We start from the raw sequence: 21,274 nt of genomic DNA on the forward strand, positions 1-21,274 counted from the left end.
AGCTGAAGAGTTTGTTTGTTTGTTTGAACGCGCTAATTTCGGTAACTACTGGTCCGATTGGAAAAATTCTTTCAGTGTTAGATAGCTCATTTATCAAGGAAGGCTGTAGGCTATATATATCATCACGCTACGACCAATAGGAGCAGAGTACCAGTGAAAAATGTTACAAAAACGGGGAAAATTATGATTCTCTTATGTGACGCAAGCGAAATTGCACGGGTCAAATAATATGAAAAACAATGCCAATTTCTTAAACTTTCTTCTGCATCAAGACTTCAAAACATAATCAAATCTAATTCCGTAATCTGAGCCATTTTATCGCATACCTGTTGAACAAACAGCGATTAGCCCACACAGAACTCATTCAACATTATTATAGGAATGCGTAAACTAACCTCACATACCTAGGTTAAATAAAAATTGTTTTACTGTTTGTGTTTTAACTACCACGCAATTGCTGCTAAGAAATGTTTATGAGAACACGTACTGTTTTTTGAGCTTTTAAACTTACAATAATTTATATGTAGTCTGATACGACTGTATTGTTAAATCTATACTAATATTACAAAACTGAAAAGTTTGTTTGTTTGTTTGAATGTTTGGTTGTTTGAACGCGCTAATCTTAGGAATGACAGGCCCAATTTGAAAAATTATTTCAGTGTTAGATAGCCCATTTATCGAGCAAGGCTATAGGCTATATATCATCACGCTACGACCAATAGGAGCAGAGTACCAGTAAAAAATGTTACAAAAACGGGGAAAATTATGACTCTCTTATGTGACGCAAGCCAAATTAAGCGGATCAGCTAGTATAAGATAGAAGGGGATCAGTTGCACTGATTTATTTTATTGGTATCCGAAGGTTTGGAATGAATTATGTTTACGATACATTATAGTAAGGATTTTTTCAAATACACTAACTACTAAAAGTCCAAAGTACAACCAGACTCGACATTGCTGCTACTGGCTCACTAAAATTATTTAATTAAATGAGATAGTTTTCTTAAAATCGAATCTACGATCCCCACGCACAGACATGGAACATATCAGTAAAATAACAACTTAAAATTCAGTTTGCTTATACTTTACCAAAAACACACACAACTGCTCCCGTAGTATGTATTTATGTGTAGTGCAGATATGATTTTGTGTGTGTACGAAAGCCAGTACAGAATGCACTTATGTAATTCGATAGTCAACAAGCCGACTCGTAATGCACTGTTAGATCAATTTACACTACCTCGGACTGTGCAATCCTTTAATCTAATTTTAGGCAACGGATCCTATTTCGTCTGCCAATGTTCAATGAAACTGTAAATAAATGTTACGAAATATTATGTAGACGACTTTGATATTTTTGCTGAATTATAGAAATTTTTTATTGCTTTTGGTGTTTAAAGTACAGGATTTTACTGAGGCGTTATTTTTCTAATATTTTTGTTGTGTTTTGCACTAAACATTATTTCGGCTTTATTTTTTGGTGAATCACCTAAATTTGATTTACGGTATTGCCGGACTGACAAGCTTTTACTATCAGTAATGCCATAAAAATATGGTTTTGTTTTGATTTTAACATTAATTTTTGGTTCATACCAAAGCATCTCGCATGTTCAATATTTGGGAAATAATATTGTCAAAGCAATGTCTTTAAAAATAAAAAAAGAACTTCCGCAAAATTTCTTTACTAATGAAAATACTATAATCCAATAAAATATTTACGACTAATAATGACTGTACAATAAAGATTATCTATAAAAAGATACCTATCCGTTACAGCAGATTAACGGCAAAACAAAAGATTTAATGTAACTATCAGATAATAATAAACAAACGTCTTCAAATCAAATCAAATCATCCATCTTGTCTGATAACATATGACTTATCAAACCATCACGAGATGTTGCATGATCTAGACCCAATTATTGTTTATTCATCGGAAAATCCGTGACACAGATTTCAGACAGAAATAAAAGAAGACGTAGATTTTTCAGCAAGTATAAAAATTGCAAATGAAAATAGAAGGTTTCATCCAGCATGAGTAGAAACACAAATAGTAATAGTAGTAATAGTAGTAATATATTATAAGTTGAACTTAGGAATTTATCCGGTAAAGGTAAAGGTTTAATTTAATTTATTCATAGGTTTGCTAAATTAGTCATAACAATAAAAAATATTATATTTTACGTCAAGCAATTGGAAAAAGTAAGAATTTTGTTACGTAACAGCAAAAATGAGAAACGAAACATACGTAACAGTATTAATCTTAGACATTCCAACATAACAATGATTCAAGGGAACCTAAAAATAAATCTTATTAAGAAAATATGGGCCAGAGCTCGACCTTCACGAGTCAAAACATTTTATTTTCGCACCGACTTTATTTATCGTACCAAAAAGATACCCGCAAACTATCAGTTTTTGTACACATCCATCAAGAACCGCTAATCCACTTTTTGTGAGAATTTTCTTTTAGTTTACTCTTTTTCGTAATTTATATTATGTTTTCGGCGAATTCTGTGCTTCTACTTTATGATAGTAGCGTATTATCGCGTGTTTTTTGCTTTAATATCGTATGAAATTGTGATGATATAATTTTATTTTTGTGTGCGTGTGGTCTCGTTAGATACAGACGTGACGTTTTTGCGTGGGTGTTCAGTAATTGATGAAATACTTTTCTGATAATGTTATCAGTCAACGCTTTTACATAGTGACAATGAGTCATGGGAAATTTTTAAAAGCCTCATAAGTCTGCTGTAAATTGAGAGAGGTTTTATCAAAGAATTCTGCTCAACTTTTAGCGAACATGCATAATTTTGGGTTGATTTTAAAATTGAATATTTACTAAAATAATAAATCAATCATAAAATACAAGCTATTTTTCTTCTAAAAGTCACGCCTGTTAATTTCAACTTAGCGACATAAATATTATGCGTATTTGTTTGTATAAATAATGGCAAACTTAATCTGATATCGTTTATGGTATGATTTGAATCGAACATAGTAATGCCGTATGGCGAGAGACCTTAATCCGGCGCCAACATCTGAAGAAAGTGGTCCTGCAACTGTTTGCTTATAATCTTCTTAGACTAAAAGTATCGACATATTAGCACTAGTAACTTTGAAGTCCTTTTTTGTTGTAACATATTTTAATACTAGCTTTTGCCTGCGACTTCGTCAGCCACCTTAATTTTCCCATTATGCGTCATTTTTCCGGGGTGAAAAGTAGCCTATGTCCTTTCTTGGGTATCAAAATATCTCCATACCAAATTTTATGCAAATTGGTTCAGTAGTTTAGGCGTGATTGAGTTACAGACACACAGACAGAGTTACTTTCGCATTTATAATATTAGTTTGGGTTTTGGCAATATGTCTATCGCAACAGTAGCCGTCCGGATTAAACTCTGAGGTAAAGCTACGCTGGCTGAAGTTTTTTGTGGATGGGTGATGTTATACATACCGAGTTCCTCCGTGTTTTGGAAGGCACGTTAAATTGTGGGGAGCAACTTGTGGCTGGAATTTTCTAAGATCTTTGACAGTCCTTACCAGTAGTCAGAAGCTTCGTCTGACAGTCCTACCAAGGGGTATCCTGCTATTACTCAGGTTGAATAGATCCGATGGGCAGTCGCTCCATGTAAAATACTGGTATTCAGCTGGAGACTGGAAGCCGACTTCAACAAAGTTGGAAGAAGGGCTAGACTGATGATGCATATGCAATCGTTGCCAAAAAATAGGCCCCGAGCCTATCTCAGATACAATTACATACGTGTTTTAAAACATAGTCTGCTATGTTTTAAACCTAACCCCTCCCTCATTACGGGAGAAGACCCTTGCCCAGCAGTGGGACATGAATGGGTTATTATTATTTTATTATTTACTACTATGTATGTTGTTTTTCGGTTACTAAATGTTAAAGCAATTACTTTTAGTTCATTCACATATTGTGTTAAGCATGCGAAGGTTAGAGATACTGTCCACATTTTTCATAGTTTATGATCCCTAGTTCCTTTGCTTCAATTAAAACATTTCCATTACGCCATAGTCACTGACCATGATAGAAATACAACATGAGGTCATTTCCTAAAAAAAAATTATTTAATAACTTTGTAATATACGAGTCGATTATCAATATTAATATGAATTAAAATAACATAAACTATATTTTATGATATTTTTTCATTATTATGTAATTTTACTATTTTGATGTTAATCAATATCGTGATTTCGATCGATAATAAATTATTGAAAATAGATACATTTATTTGTAAATTTTAAATAAACATCTATCTTGGTAGTAGTATGCATATTATGTGTTTATACCAACCAAAATATAAAAGAATGTGATGTTAGCAAGTTAACCTTTACATTGGCTGACTGACTTACCGTCTAAGTCGCCGACTGTTTGACTGACTCTTTTGCCCAAAATTTCAGCTGAAACCTAATTAGCAACAAGCAATTTTGGATTTTTTAACTATACATGCTCAAGCCCGAAAAGCCAGTTGGTGTACAAAAAACCCTTTTGTGTACCTACCACAAATCATAGGCCAAAATTGACAAAAATAGTCCTAACAATACTTTAAATATCTCTTAGACAGTAATATGCAGGCAACGTATAAATTATTCGCTAATAAATTATTATTCAGGAATGCAAAATATAAGGTATACGAATGGCAATAAAACGGCCAGTCTATCAGTAATCCTTGAACGCAGATTAGTGGTGATCGAGCATCATATTAGGATGACACGAGGCCCCATTCACAGGCAAAACCAGCTAATTAGTTTTACGATTCCTATCCGATTCTCGCGTGCATCGTAAAATTCACACAATATCGAGATCATCAAACAAATATACCAACTGTACGAATTAATTTACGACCACAAATGAAAACAATGATTTTTAAGACATTCTATTAAAAGTTTTAACAGGAAACCGATGACCTAGATTCGAGCAGAATGATCACATCGATTCATTGATGAAGTCGATTTTATATCGATTATCGATAAGGTAAATAAATCGTATCGTAACAATCGATTCGGTTGTCGAGAATCGGCTTTATTTCGGTGTATTACGTCATGTGGCCCAGAAATGCGACCTTTGCTGTGTAATTTATGCGTGCATAAATATAAATTGACATAATGATCAGTACTCACCTTATCGCTGTCCATTCATTTACGTGTGGCACCGCAGATAATAGCTTTCGGGCTAGCCTTTAATGACCGAAAATTAAACGTTTCAGCTTCATAATATACGTGAGAATGATTAAACTTTATGAAGTCTCTTCAGTAATCATTTGTAATCAATTTTAATTAGCCATTAATAAGATCGGGACGAAAGGCATATCGTATTATGTGATATCTGGCTGTCGTAAAGGTTGTCTATTTCAGTTTTTTGTAAAAAAAAAAACATTTTTGTTTATGTTTTAAATTGTAGCTATGTAACTGGCTATATACTAGACTAAGACAACACACATGGTCGCCGTCTAGTATGCCAATTATGTCAAAGGAAATCAAATTTTCCGATAAACCGCACGTGTACTCTAATTACTAATGTTCTGACCTGAGTACTTAACAAACATTGAATAATTCATCCACCTGACATTTATAACTTTCACAGTGTGATAAGAAAATGATAAACGACATATTTCATATTTAGAACAGACGCGTCATAACAAAATCAACACGATTTTACAACCTTATAAAATTAACCCAGAATATAATCTACTCGAATAAAAGCAAATCAGGTTATTCGATTAACTTATTCGTGATTAAGAATCGATGTTTAATCGTTAATAAGATCTCACGATTGATTGAATGCATCGCATAAATAAGGTACTAATTTCCCTTCGCCGTTAAAAAGATATGAGTTTTTTTCATTAGTCTAGTGAACCACTTTCTCGGATTACAATAGTGTTGACGAAACAACTTATCGATTCGGACTCGATATGTAATTAATTGCTTCAGATCGATTAGTGTTAATATCGATAACTGGTATAACCAGTAGCGGTTGTCCAAACGTGTGAATTAATTTATTGATGAGAACAAAATGTTTTTGCGTAAGAAAAACAATCTTGTTTTTAAAACTAGTATAATCGTTACCGAGATTAGGGGCTAGTCGTGGTCAGAGGTCAATCTACATCCCAACCAGACCACTTAATATCGTTCACAGCAAAATTTGTTTCAAAATCTACTAATCTAATTAAAATATAAAATACGGATAATATTTATTTTTATGCAGAACTAATTCAGAACCAGTTCATCCTGTTGTCAATCAGACAGACATTGATCCATCTAGCGCAGCATGCATCAGCGCTTCGCATAAATAAATAAATCGAAGCATCAGGAAGCGAAGCATAGAAGAAAAAAAACTAGATTGAATCGATACATTCCTTCAATGTTCTTCCCAGGTGGCCGCTATATAGCAATTTGTAGATGATTCTCTTCAAGGTCGCATACGCAACTATTTCCGTACTAATTGAAATAAATACACAAGTGCTTGTGTGGGGTGGCCATGTGTTTGAGCCGAGTCCCGGTAATTAGACGGATCGTGAGGTATGCCTATAAAATTTATTGATGTTGGTCTATTTGTGGCGTGTTCTTGATTAAATTGTTATTGGTGATTGTATTTATTGCAGTCTCGTTGCTATAGAAACTAATGTGCCGGTGGAGTTCTAAATACCACTAATTATTGTCGACAATTTAGCAAAATATAGCATAAATGTTTTTAATACAGATTTTACCTTTTAGTCGCTATCAAACTGAGCCTACTAATACCTCGCATTTCGCGTAGTTTCTGTTTTTCTCTTTTATTATGATCTATTATGATCTTTACACTCATCTTTAAATAACAAAACTTACTTCATCAAAGTCTTTCAACAGCCAACGAAGGTTCAGGTTTTTTTTGGGTCTGTAATCGTCACACTATATAAATGCTATAGACGTGACATAACTACCTATATCGGAAATAAACAGTAACATTAAATTCACGCACAATGACGACATCATTTGAGAAAATATCTGTCACACGTCAAAAATTACATCATCCAATCCGTCAAATATGACGTCATCACTAAAACCATGAAATACCTGTCACCCATAATGCTTACATCATCACATTAGTAGGTACACAATCAAATGATGTTTGTCTTAGTATAAAACAATCGTACATTAACATGAGGTGTATAAAATCACACGATTGTGACAAGAGTTGGTCAATTAAGTGCTAAGTTCAGTTGCGTGAGCAAACAGGAAACAAGGTTGTTTGTAATGTCAAAGTTGTTTAGGCTTTATCTTAAGTAACAGTGCTAAAAATACGGTCGAAAATAAACTATTTTTAAGGTTTGTTTTGTCGTTGTGAAGTAAAAACTTATTTAGTAAAATTTTTCGTCATTTTCTCATGTACGAAAATCTAAAGAACCTTTTTTTGTGAATATCAAGAGAAAATCTTTGAACACTGCTTTTATTTATAACGACAATAAACCCAATTAATGTATTTGCCTAGTAATTTTCTTTCAACATAAGAATCACGGGTTTCATAATATAAAAAAAAACATTGAAAACAAAAACGTCGTGTTTTCACAACACATGCAAATCGAAATCAAATAATCTTGCACTACACTATACTTGTATACATCGTACTAAGATTGACCGGACGTTAGTCGCTGACCTTAGGGATGTAATGTGCCGTGTGCGCATTAGTGCAATCATGTTCACCGCCCCGGGGACCTGCCACAATGCAGCTGTTGTCTAAACCTGTCTGTGAAGCTGTCTTGAGGTGTAGGATGTACGGAAAATATTTGCTTGTTGTTGTTATAATGTTTATTCATGGTACCTTTTGGTTTAGCACTACTGTAGAAAATAAATCGATACGTTAAACTGAAAAGCGTGAAATTAGTTTGCTTAAAGTTTTAGTGTCATGACTAGTGCACTAGTAAAATTCCGAATGAAGTCTGTTATCTAAGACTTTACAACGCAACGAAAATTAGTCTGTTCGAAGAATCAAGTAAAGTACATATGCAAATAATGCGAATAGTAGCTTTCAAACGGTAGCCCGATTCTCTAATACTATCGAGTATCGACAACCAGTTATCAAAAAATGTTGTATGAAAATCTTCAAAACTTTTTCTAGCGGGCGTCGCAGAAACGATTTTTGCAGTACATTTTAAATGTCAACTCTCGATACTCGATGGTTCCGATTGTAGAGAATGGCGCTACTGACATACGATTTACGCTATTGTAAAATGTCACATTCTAAGCATACATTTTACATGTTTAATGTCAAGGATATTGCTGTCCCGACACAAAGCAAGAGCTGGTTATCACACAAGTCTGCAGCAATGGAGCAGGCGCCGGCGATTTGGCGGTATTTATTAGAGGAATTAAAATTCACGTGACGGTCACTTATATCAAGTACATAGTACAAGCGATACGTTGTTACATACGGGTGGTCTGGCTATTAGCAATATATATGTCGTTTAACGGTTTCGTGGAGCAATTTACGTGGTTCGATCGTTTTTCGCATGTTTTGTAGTTGTAAATTGGACTTTGCACTTACACAATATTTAAAACATTTGCACAATATTTTGTAGTAAAACTAATAACATAAAGTTTCGCTGTAAAATATTGTATACTAGCTGACTCGCGCAACTTCGCTAGCGTCACAAGAGAGAATGTTTTTGTAACATTTTTTACTGGTACTTAGCGTGATGATATATAGCCTGTAACTTTCCACGATAAATGGACTATCTAACACTGAAATAAATGTTCAAATCGGACCAGTAGTTCCTGAGATTAGCGCGTTCAAACAAACAAACAAACAAACTCTTCAGCTTTATAATATAAGTATAGATAGAAACTTTTAAAACGGTAAAATTACCTTTTATTTGTGATTAGTTGATTTCTATATGGAATATCTATTAAACATAGCCTTTAATGTCAGTCAAAGGAACTGTTCACCGTAAATTCGATCTTCGAAATCCTCAACGACCGTGCACTGAACCACATTAATCTTTATACCTAACTTGGAAAAATAATTTCACTAATCCGTTGAACGTAGGCCAAGCTCTTAGCGGTAATAAAACGTGAGTATTAACCTCATCTTTCATAACAAATAACCATACAATTTGTACACTATAGGCGTACAATGATTTGTCTCCTTTCAACCTCATAGCCATCCTGACCAAATAAGGCGAGAACTCCGTGACCCCTCTACAGGTCACTGACACAACTTTGACAAGTAAAAATGTACATATTTTATGTTCGGCATAAACTATTTCTTGTACCATAAATCTACTGACATAGTTCTATTTATAAGTGTGATAAATACAGTGTATAAATAATGTTTTATATAGTAGAAACAGATTAATTTTGATGTCAAGTCGACCCGATTTCCGCTGTAACGCACAAGCCCTGCCAATGTCCACGTACCACTATTTACATTACAATTTTACTGCTCAAACATCGACCGAGCTTTTGGCCAAAACGTTACCAGTTTTATGATCCAGAAAAATAAACTTTTCCCACTAAAACAGCAACAAATCATAATTTAATATGTTTGTACAGGTTTTCTGTATTATTAGGACGGGATTGCTCGTTTCAAGGGTACGCTGATAGCCAATCAGACAGTTTAAGCAAACACATTACGCTAATATGTTTCATATTTCAACGGGAAAATAAATAGGATTTGAAAAATTTTACAGCCCTAATAAATCATCGTAATCGTTTGTTTTTTCGTGAATTTGTTAGGAATAATATGCTATTCTGTCATCGAGTACATATCGCCAATCGTATGAAAACAACAGCGCCTCTAGCGTGTATCAAAGGAACTATAGACATCAAAATGTCAAATACTTGTCAAGGTTTGACATTTGAGCGATGAATGTTCGATAGGCTTATATCAAAAGTTCGTAAATGCGCAACTGGTTGTAAATAGGGCTGTTTCATACTTATTTCATAGGCACTAAAAAGAGTGAAGGTAAGTAAAAACAATACGGCCTTGATATTCTGTGGGAACTAAATAGGAATTCGATGAGGAATAGTACATTCAAATTGAACCATTCATTAACAGCAGTCTAGACAAATTGGCATTAGGAACACAATAGAGAATGCTTTAACATGTCTGCCAATAGTCTCAAATAACATCGTTTACATAACTGTGCACTTAATGGAGATGCCTGTACCAAGGATTCGACAACCATGCACAACAAATTCTCACAAAACGGAATGTTACTAAATTTACCAATAGTAACCTTTTTCAGAGTGACTGTAACGTAGTAGCTAAGGTTGCTACTAATAAAAGGCTCTAGTTTTGATTCTCACGTAAAACAAATACTTATGTAATTAATTTACAGCCATTTTGCATATTTATAGTTTACGTTAGTTGACAACTAGTGTTGTCAATTTGATAGCCACTATGCAGTACATTGCGGCATTGACTTAACATTATTTACGCTCATTATAGAAAAGAAAAAATAAGTAGAACAATGGCTATCAAACGATTGTCAACTAAGATACAAGACAAACAACAAGAGCTTCCCTGATTTGTGAAAAACTTAGTTTTCTTTTGTCCGTTGACGTGTCTGTTTTGCTGTGTTATAGTAACATGTAATATAGGTGTCCCTAAACTTTCCAACCGATATAATTAAATTTCTTGAGCTTTATTGCCGAATTTTATTCGTTACAACTATAATAATATCATAAAAGAATAGAATAACCATTATACTTGGTAATCAGCTGTAGACATAAAAATATTGTCAATCTTACGCCATTTGGGTTTAGTGCCCACATAGACCATAAATATATTTTTAGTGTAGACCCACTTACAGAAAACAAACTTTACATTACCGTTGAAAAACTTCCTCTAACCACATCTGTAGTTCTTATTGCTAAAGTATTAGAGGTGATTTTCGCTTGTAGAAATTTTCCGCAACAGTAAAATAGTCTTTTAGTGCTACTCACACAATAGAACGAAAGCTAGACAAGTACTTTGAACTAAAAGCAATTCTCTTTAAAGTTTTAATGTCCTGACTTTTAAACAAGCTCATTTGTCTTTTCTTACGTTTTTTTGCGGTAATTTATAGTTAGAAGTTAAAACTTTGTTCAAGAAACACGTTCTGTATCTTTGGATTTTTCTTAGAAGTCTAGATTAGATGAAATTTCAAGACCTAAACGTTTATCATGAAGAAAATATTTTTCTGAAGTCTGACGGTTATTTAGGCTTCATGGGAATAATGTCTCGCTTCTACTTACTGTTTTGAATTACAAAAGTTTCGTGAACGTTAAGAATTTTTAAATCCCTTGTCGGTTTCAGTCGGAAGACTCGCATCAAAGTGTTCAAGATACCTTAAGTTTAAGTTCCATCTAAAAGAATAGGAAACGACTTCATGTACTTGAACAATAACGAGAGAGAGACGAAACTTAAGACATTTATTACTTCCTAAAGACTTTACATGTACTGTCCGTAACTGTACGGAAACCAGACTAATTGTAATGTTGACAAATATGTCAACATTACAATGGTCGCGTATAAGACCCGTTGCATTATAATAATAATGCAACGGGTCTTATATGCGATTGAAAATTAAAGGTAAGGATACCTTATTTGTAACCCGAAGTTTCAATCGAGTTGCATAGATCGAGAAATTATGTATACAAGTCGCGAGGGTTTCAAATCATCAATTGTTGACATCATAAAAATGAAAAGAAAAACAAAAGCAAACCAAAATTATCAAGAGCAATCACTCTCTTATAGTAATTTACTTAGCACTCAATCTTAACATTCGTAACGCAGAGAAAGTCACCATCATGTCCAGAGCAGCACCGTAATGACACCGTCATTACGAACCATGGAACTAATTCTATGATGGCGGAACCCGTGGAACTGTCACCGTGACATTTGCGACAGGTGTGCGACGGTTCGAAGAATGTTCTCACACTTACTAGGAAATTATTAGAGGACTTGACTGTGTTTTTTTTTAAGTAAACTTCGGACAGAACACTAAGCTAGATTTAACTCTACCACGTGCTTTTTTTGTACAAATCCCGTCAAAAGCTATATTCCGCTGTTTTTATACAACTAGAATGATATATTTATAGGCATTTTTAGGATTATCTTGCGTATGCTGTAGCTAGTAACATCGTTTTTGAGAAAAAAAGGAGTCTTTATTAAGTATTTTATTATGTTTTGAATATGACTGGATTGCCACTGCAAATTATAACAGTTATTTGGACTAATAAATTCTTTGCTTGTTTCAGGTAATTAAAAAGCACACATCACGACCATAGACACCAAGGTAAAACTAAAAAGTCCTACACGACCAACCACAAATAGACACCAACAATACGAAAAAAATTACAGCAAAAACACAATTTTTACATTATCTCGACACTTTCGCATGTTACCGTTAACGCTAAAAAACTCACGGTAATAAATAATATGAGTGTACAGGTCCTAATTCCGTCGCTAATGGCCGCTCTGAATTATGTGGTCAACCCTGTAATTATGTGTAAACATGTCAACAACATAAATTTATTATAATTATTAGGGCTGCCTGTTACGCATTTTTATTGGGATTTAAATATTTTGCGTTGGAGTATTTTTGAGTCGAAAAATATAGTGCGAAAAGATTGATTGAGTTGATTTTTCTAATGGGTTACGGCATGACACTAATTTTATAAAATCAGAATTTCAATTAATCTGAACGAGTGAATGGAACTCCTACATTTTAAACAAATTGTCGCTGAGCTTATATGACGTAAATGATTTTGACTAATATTGTATTCATCGAATTGTAAAACATTTGGTGATTGGTAAGACCGGCCGTAAGTTTGTTGTTAGCTCTTTTCTTAAGGGTTCTCTCCATTTCTAAACTAGAAGCAGATTTAGTAATCGTAACGACTATCTTATGTATCAAAATTTGTCCCAAATGAATCTAATTAGAACAATTTTCAAATAAATTTTGATATAGAGACATTTTTGACTGCCTCCGTGGTGCAATAGTTTAGGTCGCCACATCGATTTCGATCCGATGCCGATCCATCGGGTTCGATTCCCACCCGAAGCAATTATTTGTGCGTTCCACAAATAATTGTTTCGGGTCTGGTTGTGCTTTGTGACCGTTGTTTGTATGTTTTTTTAAAGTCCCCGCGACACGAGAAACATTCTTAGTGCGGAAGTTGTCTTATTAGATTTTTAACTAGTTAAGCTTGTAATACTATGAACAGCAGCCCTAACTTTAAGGATATTCCAAACAAATTATGCTTAACCTTTGTCTGAAGACCACAGTCCGTTGGAATGTAAAGGAACCGTTCGAATACTCAATACGAAAGCGTGATGGACTGTCATAACACTAGAAACATGAATATGAAAACACATGAAACCAAAACAAGTCAATTTCACCTTTATGATACTAAACATAAGACTCAATTTTGCTATAGAATATGATGAGATGGTCCCGTGCTCTGATTTAATTTTGCTGTGCTAATTTTAATCGTATATGCTGTCAAATAGAGTATTGTTTTGATTGTTGCAACTACATCCGTTTGAGGTAGCCCTGAATGTAAGGCAAGCTAAATGCTCATTGCTCGTAGGCATAATACTTTTAAGCATTGTTTTGGACACAAAAGTTTGGTCATAATTTATTTTATGAGGCACTTGTTGCGTTCATTGATCGGTAAACGATTAGTGGGTTAAGCAACCTCGGCGCGGACAGTTTTCAGATGGGTGTCATATGAACTGAGCGTTTTTTGTGATTCGGAGGACAAGTAAAAAGTCAGTTCCCGTTGTTGTCAATTAAGATAGCAAGCAGTCTTTAACAGACATGTCTTGTCAAAGGCTTTCGGTCGACTTGAACAACTTTGACACTAGTTTGACGATACGATGAATGTATGATTGAGTTTGTTTTAATTAGTCTTTGTAGTAATTAGCCTCAGTAGTCCAAGTAGTAAATACGATAAATGATCGTGAGGTCATGGGTTCTTCCCGGTTCAGTGGGTTTTTTTGTCGGGGAATTCTTAATTAAGGCATGGAATTTAGACACGTATAACCCAAATATTTATTTGTGCCAACTAGCTCGTTCTCTTTGTTTTTTTACGATCTACCGATTTTCCATAGATTATTACAGTCTTTATTATACAAAATAACGCAGAAATACAATAAAATATTCAGTTATTTGTGAGACTGGACTTCAGAAAAAAAAACATATTTTTACTAAAACATTTAAAGGTCTTTTTGATCTTCTTTTACTTATAATATTATTCTTTTACTTGAAAACGGCTGAAACGATTGATATTTAGATAAAACTTTGGAAAGAAAGAAATTATGTCATAAAAAATCTAAGATTTTTTACTAGTACTTGTATAATGGATATTATATTCAAGTGAGCAAAATTAACTGCTAGCAATTAATTTATCTACACATAGATAGTTGGTAGATTTCACAAGGAGTGCTCTATTTTATCTTTGGCAGATAACACTGCACATTAGTGCACATTGATGCAGATTAGCTAATTGCAATCAGCATTACAGAGCACAGACATTGTAAATAATGATACGATATATACACATACATATTATTCTCAACTGTAGCATTTGATACACGCACTCAGCATCTTCGCTCACAGACGGTTGCGCTCACCGGTGAGTAAACGAACAGAGGGTTAAGCAACTCTTCGGGTCATTCTAAAGATGGGTGACCACGTAATGGTATTTGCATTGAACATATCCGTGCTTCTGAAGGCACGTAAAAAATCGGTCCCGTTTGTTGTAAAATACAGTTTCAAACAGCACTCTTTATTAAACAGTAAGCCGTAAAGATCCGTTGTATTAAACCACGATGAACTGCTCTGTGGTTAAAAAATATTATGTTCGGCTGAGATAAAGTACCGCAAAATAAATTTTAACACTCCAAATTCTTACAACCTAAATAATATTAAGTATTTTTAGTGTTTAAAAACTTAATACTAATACACTACCATGAGTAAGTTTCTTCAGTGTTTTACTCAGATATTCACACTGATAAGTATGTTACTATTTTACTAAACTATCTTTTCATCACTTCTTTCAGACTTTTCAGTTACATATTCATATCCTTCAATCTTTCTATAACTGGAATTTAATAATAACGATATTTTACTTTCATTCAAACCCATCAAAAGATATTTCATTAACCAAACCGCGAATAAACAAATCTCCTTTCCACTAAAAGAAAACCAGTATCGCTTTCAGAAAGTATTCAATTCGCAACTTATTCAAACACCAATTACTTGGTTCTCATAAGTGGATGTAAATTATACTGTAACGAGGATCTGTTTGTTATTTATTTTAACTACACTAAAAAGCTCATTACTTCAAGAAAAAGTAAGTAAAAATCGTTTATTGTATATTGGTAATAATAACCTGCTGGAGGGGCTATCACGGATCTCAGTTGACAACTAAGTATTTGAAAGCCACTATTCTGTACATTGCTTTCTCCCTTAGATTACAGTGATTAACACGTTACATCAAAGCAGCAATGTACTGAATAGTGACTGTCAATTTGACGTACACTAATTGTCAACAGTCTGTGTCGGTCTGTGATTTTGTGTTTAAAGGGTCAAATGCGACCGTTGACAAAGAGGTCTCGGTATCGATTTCCTAAGCGGTTAAACTGACATGATCTCTTCTAATTTATATTAAACTAGCTGACCCACGCATCTTCGCTTGCACATAAGAGAAAATGAGTCAGAATTTTCCCCGTTTTTGAAACATTTTTACTGGTACTCTGCTCCTATTGGTCGTAGCGTAATAATACTATAGCCTTTCTGGCCACGCTAAATGGGCTAGCTAACACTGAAAGAATTTTTCAAATCGGACCAGTAGTTACTGAGATTAACGCTTTCAAATAAACAAACTCTTCCATACACTTCTGCCTTTACCTGCGCAAATAACAGTTATGTATGTATGATTTACAGTAGAAAGTTAATTACTTCAAGTAAAAGTAAAGTCTGTAAGTAGCAGTTATTTTGTAAAACGGTTATTGTGTAGAAGTTATTGGTAGTTAAACTATTCGAACGCTTAGACATTCATCATCTAAGAATACTTATGAGGTTTATTATTATGTACACTCCACGACAATTCCCCGCTTTCGATGTGCTTTCACTTAAACTACCCCTATTTCGTTAAACAAAACATTGCTAAATGACTGAGATATCCGAAATTATCCACGAATAATATGTCTCGACTAGGCGAAGGCCTTTACGTTCGATTTCTCTAAAAATGTACTACGCCTGTGAGCTTTCAACAACCATGTACCATTGACTGCCTCAGTGGCGCAGTGGTTTAGGTCACCACGTCGATTCCATTGCATCGGGTCGTGGGTTTGATTTCCACACGGAACAATTATTTGTGCGATCCACAAATAATTGTTTTGGGATTGATTGTGCTTTGTGTCCGTTGTTTGTATGTTTGTAAAAGTCCCCGCGACACAAGAGCAATTCTTAGTGCGGGAGTTGTACTTTTAAAAAAGAACCTCCCAAAGGATGAACTAGGCCTGAAAATTAGTCAGTATCTGACATTCCTTAGTATAAAAAGCTTTTGGTATCGACTGAAATAAAAAGCAGAAAGTAAGAAAGATATAAAAATATTTACCTGAAACCTTTCATTATTTTCTAGACCTATGTACCAAAGATATATTGCCAATATCCAGGCACAAAACATTTTCTAATATATTGGTAAACTGATAATAGAAAGTGAATTTTCTCATATAAATCGAGCAGGTGATCCATCAATCAGCGAGAGACGTTTCATTACTTTCAACATGTACTACAGCGCACAGCTGTGTTGCTCTGTTACAAAAGCGATTTCAAATAGGATTACTTATTATTTAGGACCTTTTCACTGGCTGTAAATTTGGATCCAAAGGGAAAAGTTACCCGTACTGAATAATGTATGCAAAAGTCTATTTGTCTATAAAACTTTTTTAACTAAATGTTAGCAGGGTTTTCCAGGAAGTTTAACAATGAACCAACCATAGGTTACTTTTATCATTAATTGGTCACTAAGCCCTTGAAATCCGAAATAGAGCTTTATATTCTAAAATATAATTATTAAAATCGGCTAAATGATAAACTTTGGCAAACAATAATTATTGTATCAAAGACTTTAAAAATACTACGTTTATTGCTATAAAAATATATTATCTAACAAGTTGCAATGCTGCCTAGAGCGCTAGTTCGATACTAAACAAACAAATTATAATTACAACCTTAGTTTTTATCATCAGAAAATAATAAATCACTATTAATTTTTAATTCTATAGCATTTCGTGGTCAACTGGTTAACAATTTGCAGTACAATCTTACCATATAAATCAAGTTTTATTTAAATTTTGGCATTAATTGAAGGTTGTACAACTTGACAACTTTATGGTCAAAAGATTTAAAATCTGATAAATATATTTTACTTGGGTTTTAAGAAGTTTACTGCCTTATTATGCCTTGTTTGAAAAATACTTAAAATGCCAATTTCGTGTCGAAACGGTACAATTAGCCTTATTAAGGCTTCCATTTCTCCTACGCTGAATTGACCGCGTCCGTTGGTCGAACGCACCGTCAGTTGTATGTCACCACAGATTTTTGCACCAAAACTTTATTTAACTATCTCAAATATACTTGTTTCTTTGACATTTTCACGTGTACTCAAAATTGATAGTTCATTTTAGACGAATAGAGACACTTATTATAGTCAAAAATACAGATAGTGAATTTACCGCCAATACGGAAGATAAAAAACTATTAAACTGACATATTTCTATATTTGGACGTTCTCATATCATTATAATTGATTGCAAATTTCATTAAGACAAGAGTTTATTCACAAGAAACTTTGAGTTAACCGACAAATAGATTAGTTATACTAGAGGGTGCAAAAAGCTGACTTTAGTTCCGAAAGAAAAGCTTCAATGAACAATGAATAGAAAACAGGGGGGACTAAGTAAAGGGAAAGTTTTTTCACGTTATTTATTAGTAAACTTAATCCATTTACTAACTTAAGCTGGGGGTGTCTTTTTGACCAAATACTTCTTTAGGCATTTCGCGAAATAAAATGAATATTAAATAAAGATAATACGAAATCTTTAGCAGTATTTATATTATGAGAAACTTAACGTAGAGTACATGTACAGCCTAAATCTGCTAAAAAGCCCGGTCTAAAAAAAAACTAAAAAAAATATATACTACAGTGGTTCCCGTATCTTCTACTTATCTTCCATTACATTCGGTAACACCTAAGTACTATGTGAAAGATTGTATGTTTGTAAAAAATAAGTTACAATTAATGCGGGAGATACGCTACGAAAGCTTATAATTTTAAAACAAACTAAATTACTATTATCCTCCCTGAGTAAATAACTTCTTATATTTTTTCGCTGTACTAAAAATACTGATGTAATATTTTAGTCAGCTTCCCTTAAAATAATACGTTAGAATAAAATAAAGTATGTTAATATAGAAGCGAGGTTTCCTGAATATTTCCATATTCTCTTTGACTAAAATATACGATGAATCAACTGAGTAAAGAGAAAAATGTAAGCTTGTAACTGATTCACTTATATTATTCGAGAGGAATAAAAATATTAGAATATTTTGCCTTGCGTTTTCTTAAATCTCATCACACTGTAAAGTAAAAAAAAAAACAAAAATACAGTACTTCCAAAACCTGACTTACACCTGGATAAAATACCGCTAAATTTACTCAGAAACCCTTAAATAATAAAATAATATAAAATTCCCCATTGCATCGCGCCGCGTTGTCTATCTGTCTTTTTGCGATAGGTATACTAGAAAACGGCTAAACGAATTTCAAGCATTTTTATCCATAGTGTAAAATAATTCATAATAAATGTATGACGATAGCCAACCAATTTTACGTGTGATTCAAAATCCGTGTCAACAAAATTTCAGCCAATACTCGTAATAACTACATCGTCATGCAAGTAACCTTACACCACGTACATATAAAGTTATTTACATAAACGTTGAACAGTGACGTCATACTTAGTACATGGCTAATGACGTCATAAGACAGTTTACGACAAGCCCTGTAATGCTGTAATTTTGTACATGACGCCCTTGTGCGGATGTGCCGTCGTCAATGTTGTGTTAATTAAATAATAGGTCTGGTTTATTTTGAGATATTAACGACTACTGGTTACTGATGTACTATGACGTCATAGTCTAAGTAATAGCTTCGCAAAAATTGGAAAAATCTGAAATCTGAAAGAAAGTCTCAGATATATTGAAAAATAGACATTTAATTTTGCATATTTTAAGCGGTACGAAGTTCGCCGGGTCAGCTAGTTTTAAATATAATTTTAAACTCAAATTAATATAAGCCCCAAAACAATAAATTGATGAATAACCAAACAAACACGGCAAATCCATCAAAAGAAAAATGCAAAAATACCCAATACATTTCGTAATTAAAAACATTCACGTACATTTTTACGGAGTAATTAGTGCGGAATGCTCTCGAACGGGTTTAATTCAGAAGTATCGGCTCAGAGGAATCAGGTCAAGTATTAAAAACTGAAGCAAATAAGACATCTCTTTATGAAATTATTAATAATATTAAAGGCCAAATTATAATGGTGATGTTGTGAGAGCTTGTTAGGCCGTAGTACCTTCCTTTTGAATTCAATGTCATAGGAACTGCCCTTGGGACTTTCCGAATGTATCGTCTTTCCGGCTTATGTTTGGTCACAGCCTGTTTCTAGAAAGTGCCCTATTGCGTTAGAGTGTGTATATACTCGTAAGTATAGAGTCAAGGATACAACATAAACACCTTACAAATGTACACCCCCTTTCTACTCTATGTTTACAGAAATTTTAGTAAAAATCTTCTGAATCATACTAAAATTTTAACCCAAATCCTCTGAGAACCGTATTAACTATCGATGTAATTATACCAGTGACAGTCTCGTCCATCTATGTTATAGCTATAGCGACGAATGTAATTCATCTTTCATTATCAATGTCATTAGATACGTTTCTCGATCAAATTAATATTTGTCCTAAAATACATTGATGACTCAAATGACCTATATTTGATTGAAGTGCTAAATTTAACATAAAAATCATCTTACAGTATACGATTTCAAATGAACGAACGAAAAATTATCAACACCCAAAAATTCAAAGATAAGCGTGGGAGAAATCTTGGAATGCCAGTCTAACAAAGCGCGCCATATTCTAAATAAAAAAAAGAACTATTATCGCGTTTTGTTTATCCAAAAAAATCTGACAGATGGGACCTAGATAATATCTTTGAAGTTGGTTTTATTTGGCTGCCTCCGTGGCGCAGTGGTTTAGGTCGCCACGCCGCTACGATTGCATCGGAAAACCTTGGGTTTGATACCCACACGGGACAATTATTTGTGCGATCAACAAATAAATGTTTTGGGTCTGGTTGTACTTTGTGTCCGTTGTTTATATGTTTGTAAAAGTCCCCGCAACACGAGAGTAATTCTTAGTGCGGGAGTTGTCTTTTTAAAAGAAAACAGAAACACTGTAGATATAACAAAACGCAGCTTGCTTTAAAGGATACGCAGTCGTTGGCACAAGTGTATAACGAACACACCTATCGACCGGAGTGCTCTCGTAATCTCAAGTGCGTTTGACTTGAAACAGAAATTCGAAATTCTAACTCTGAAGTGGTTGAAATATTCTGTGCGTGCGTGTTATTTTTTTTTATTGGTTGTGTTGTTTTAAATTTTTGTTTTGGTTTATGGTATGTATTTTTTTTATAACGCTATAACAGTTCGGAAAAATAGCAAGCATACAATTTATAATTTAAAATAAAACTATTTTTTTTTATTTAATAAACTAAAGCATTTAAGATAATTAATTGCCTTATTATTCTTGTCTTTTAAATATAATATTACGAAGTAATATCGTTTTTTTTTTGCTGAAACGATTACCTGCATTGGAATTTAGAGCATTGCACCCTAACTTTTGGAATTTATTCTTGTCGACTAAACAATTTGTGACATTTTTGACTACGACAATAATAGTTATTTTTTAGTGAATAGTAATCTAAATAATCCTTAACCATATTCAAGTTTAATCAATAAATTAATTATTAATAAGCCAAAACGAAACGGAAACGACAGCATTAGCACAATTAATGATTTTATCAATGCTATCATGAATCGGTGATAATAGAGTGGTCAAGGAAACCGCAAATTATAATTAATTATATCTTTTATAATGATCACATATTATAAAAAAAACAATGGAGATGCGCATAG

At 33.6% G+C, this 21,274-nt stretch overlaps 1 protein-coding gene across 2 annotated transcripts in view; it reads left to right on the top strand.

The window, feature by feature from the left end:
* Positions 1-21,274, top strand: part of LOC142973201 (uncharacterized) — a 187,369-nt gene that overhangs the window by 87,726 nt on the left and 78,369 nt on the right. Inside the window, exon 1 of one of the 2 annotated variants that reach the window (XM_076114824.1) lies at positions 20,571-20,754. The exons of the other annotated variant lie outside the window; for it this stretch is intronic. The gene's annotated coding sequence lies outside the window, so the exon portion shown is untranslated. Of the gene's footprint in view, positions 1-20,570; positions 20,755-21,274 lie in introns of those variants that run through there. 2 annotated transcript variants of the gene reach the window in all.

Source organism: Anticarsia gemmatalis, chromosome 5, assembly GCF_050436995.1.
Source record: "Anticarsia gemmatalis isolate Benzon Research Colony breed Stoneville strain chromosome 5, ilAntGemm2 primary, whole genome shotgun sequence".
NCBI classification, from domain to species: Eukaryota; Metazoa; Arthropoda; class Insecta; order Lepidoptera; family Erebidae; genus Anticarsia; species Anticarsia gemmatalis.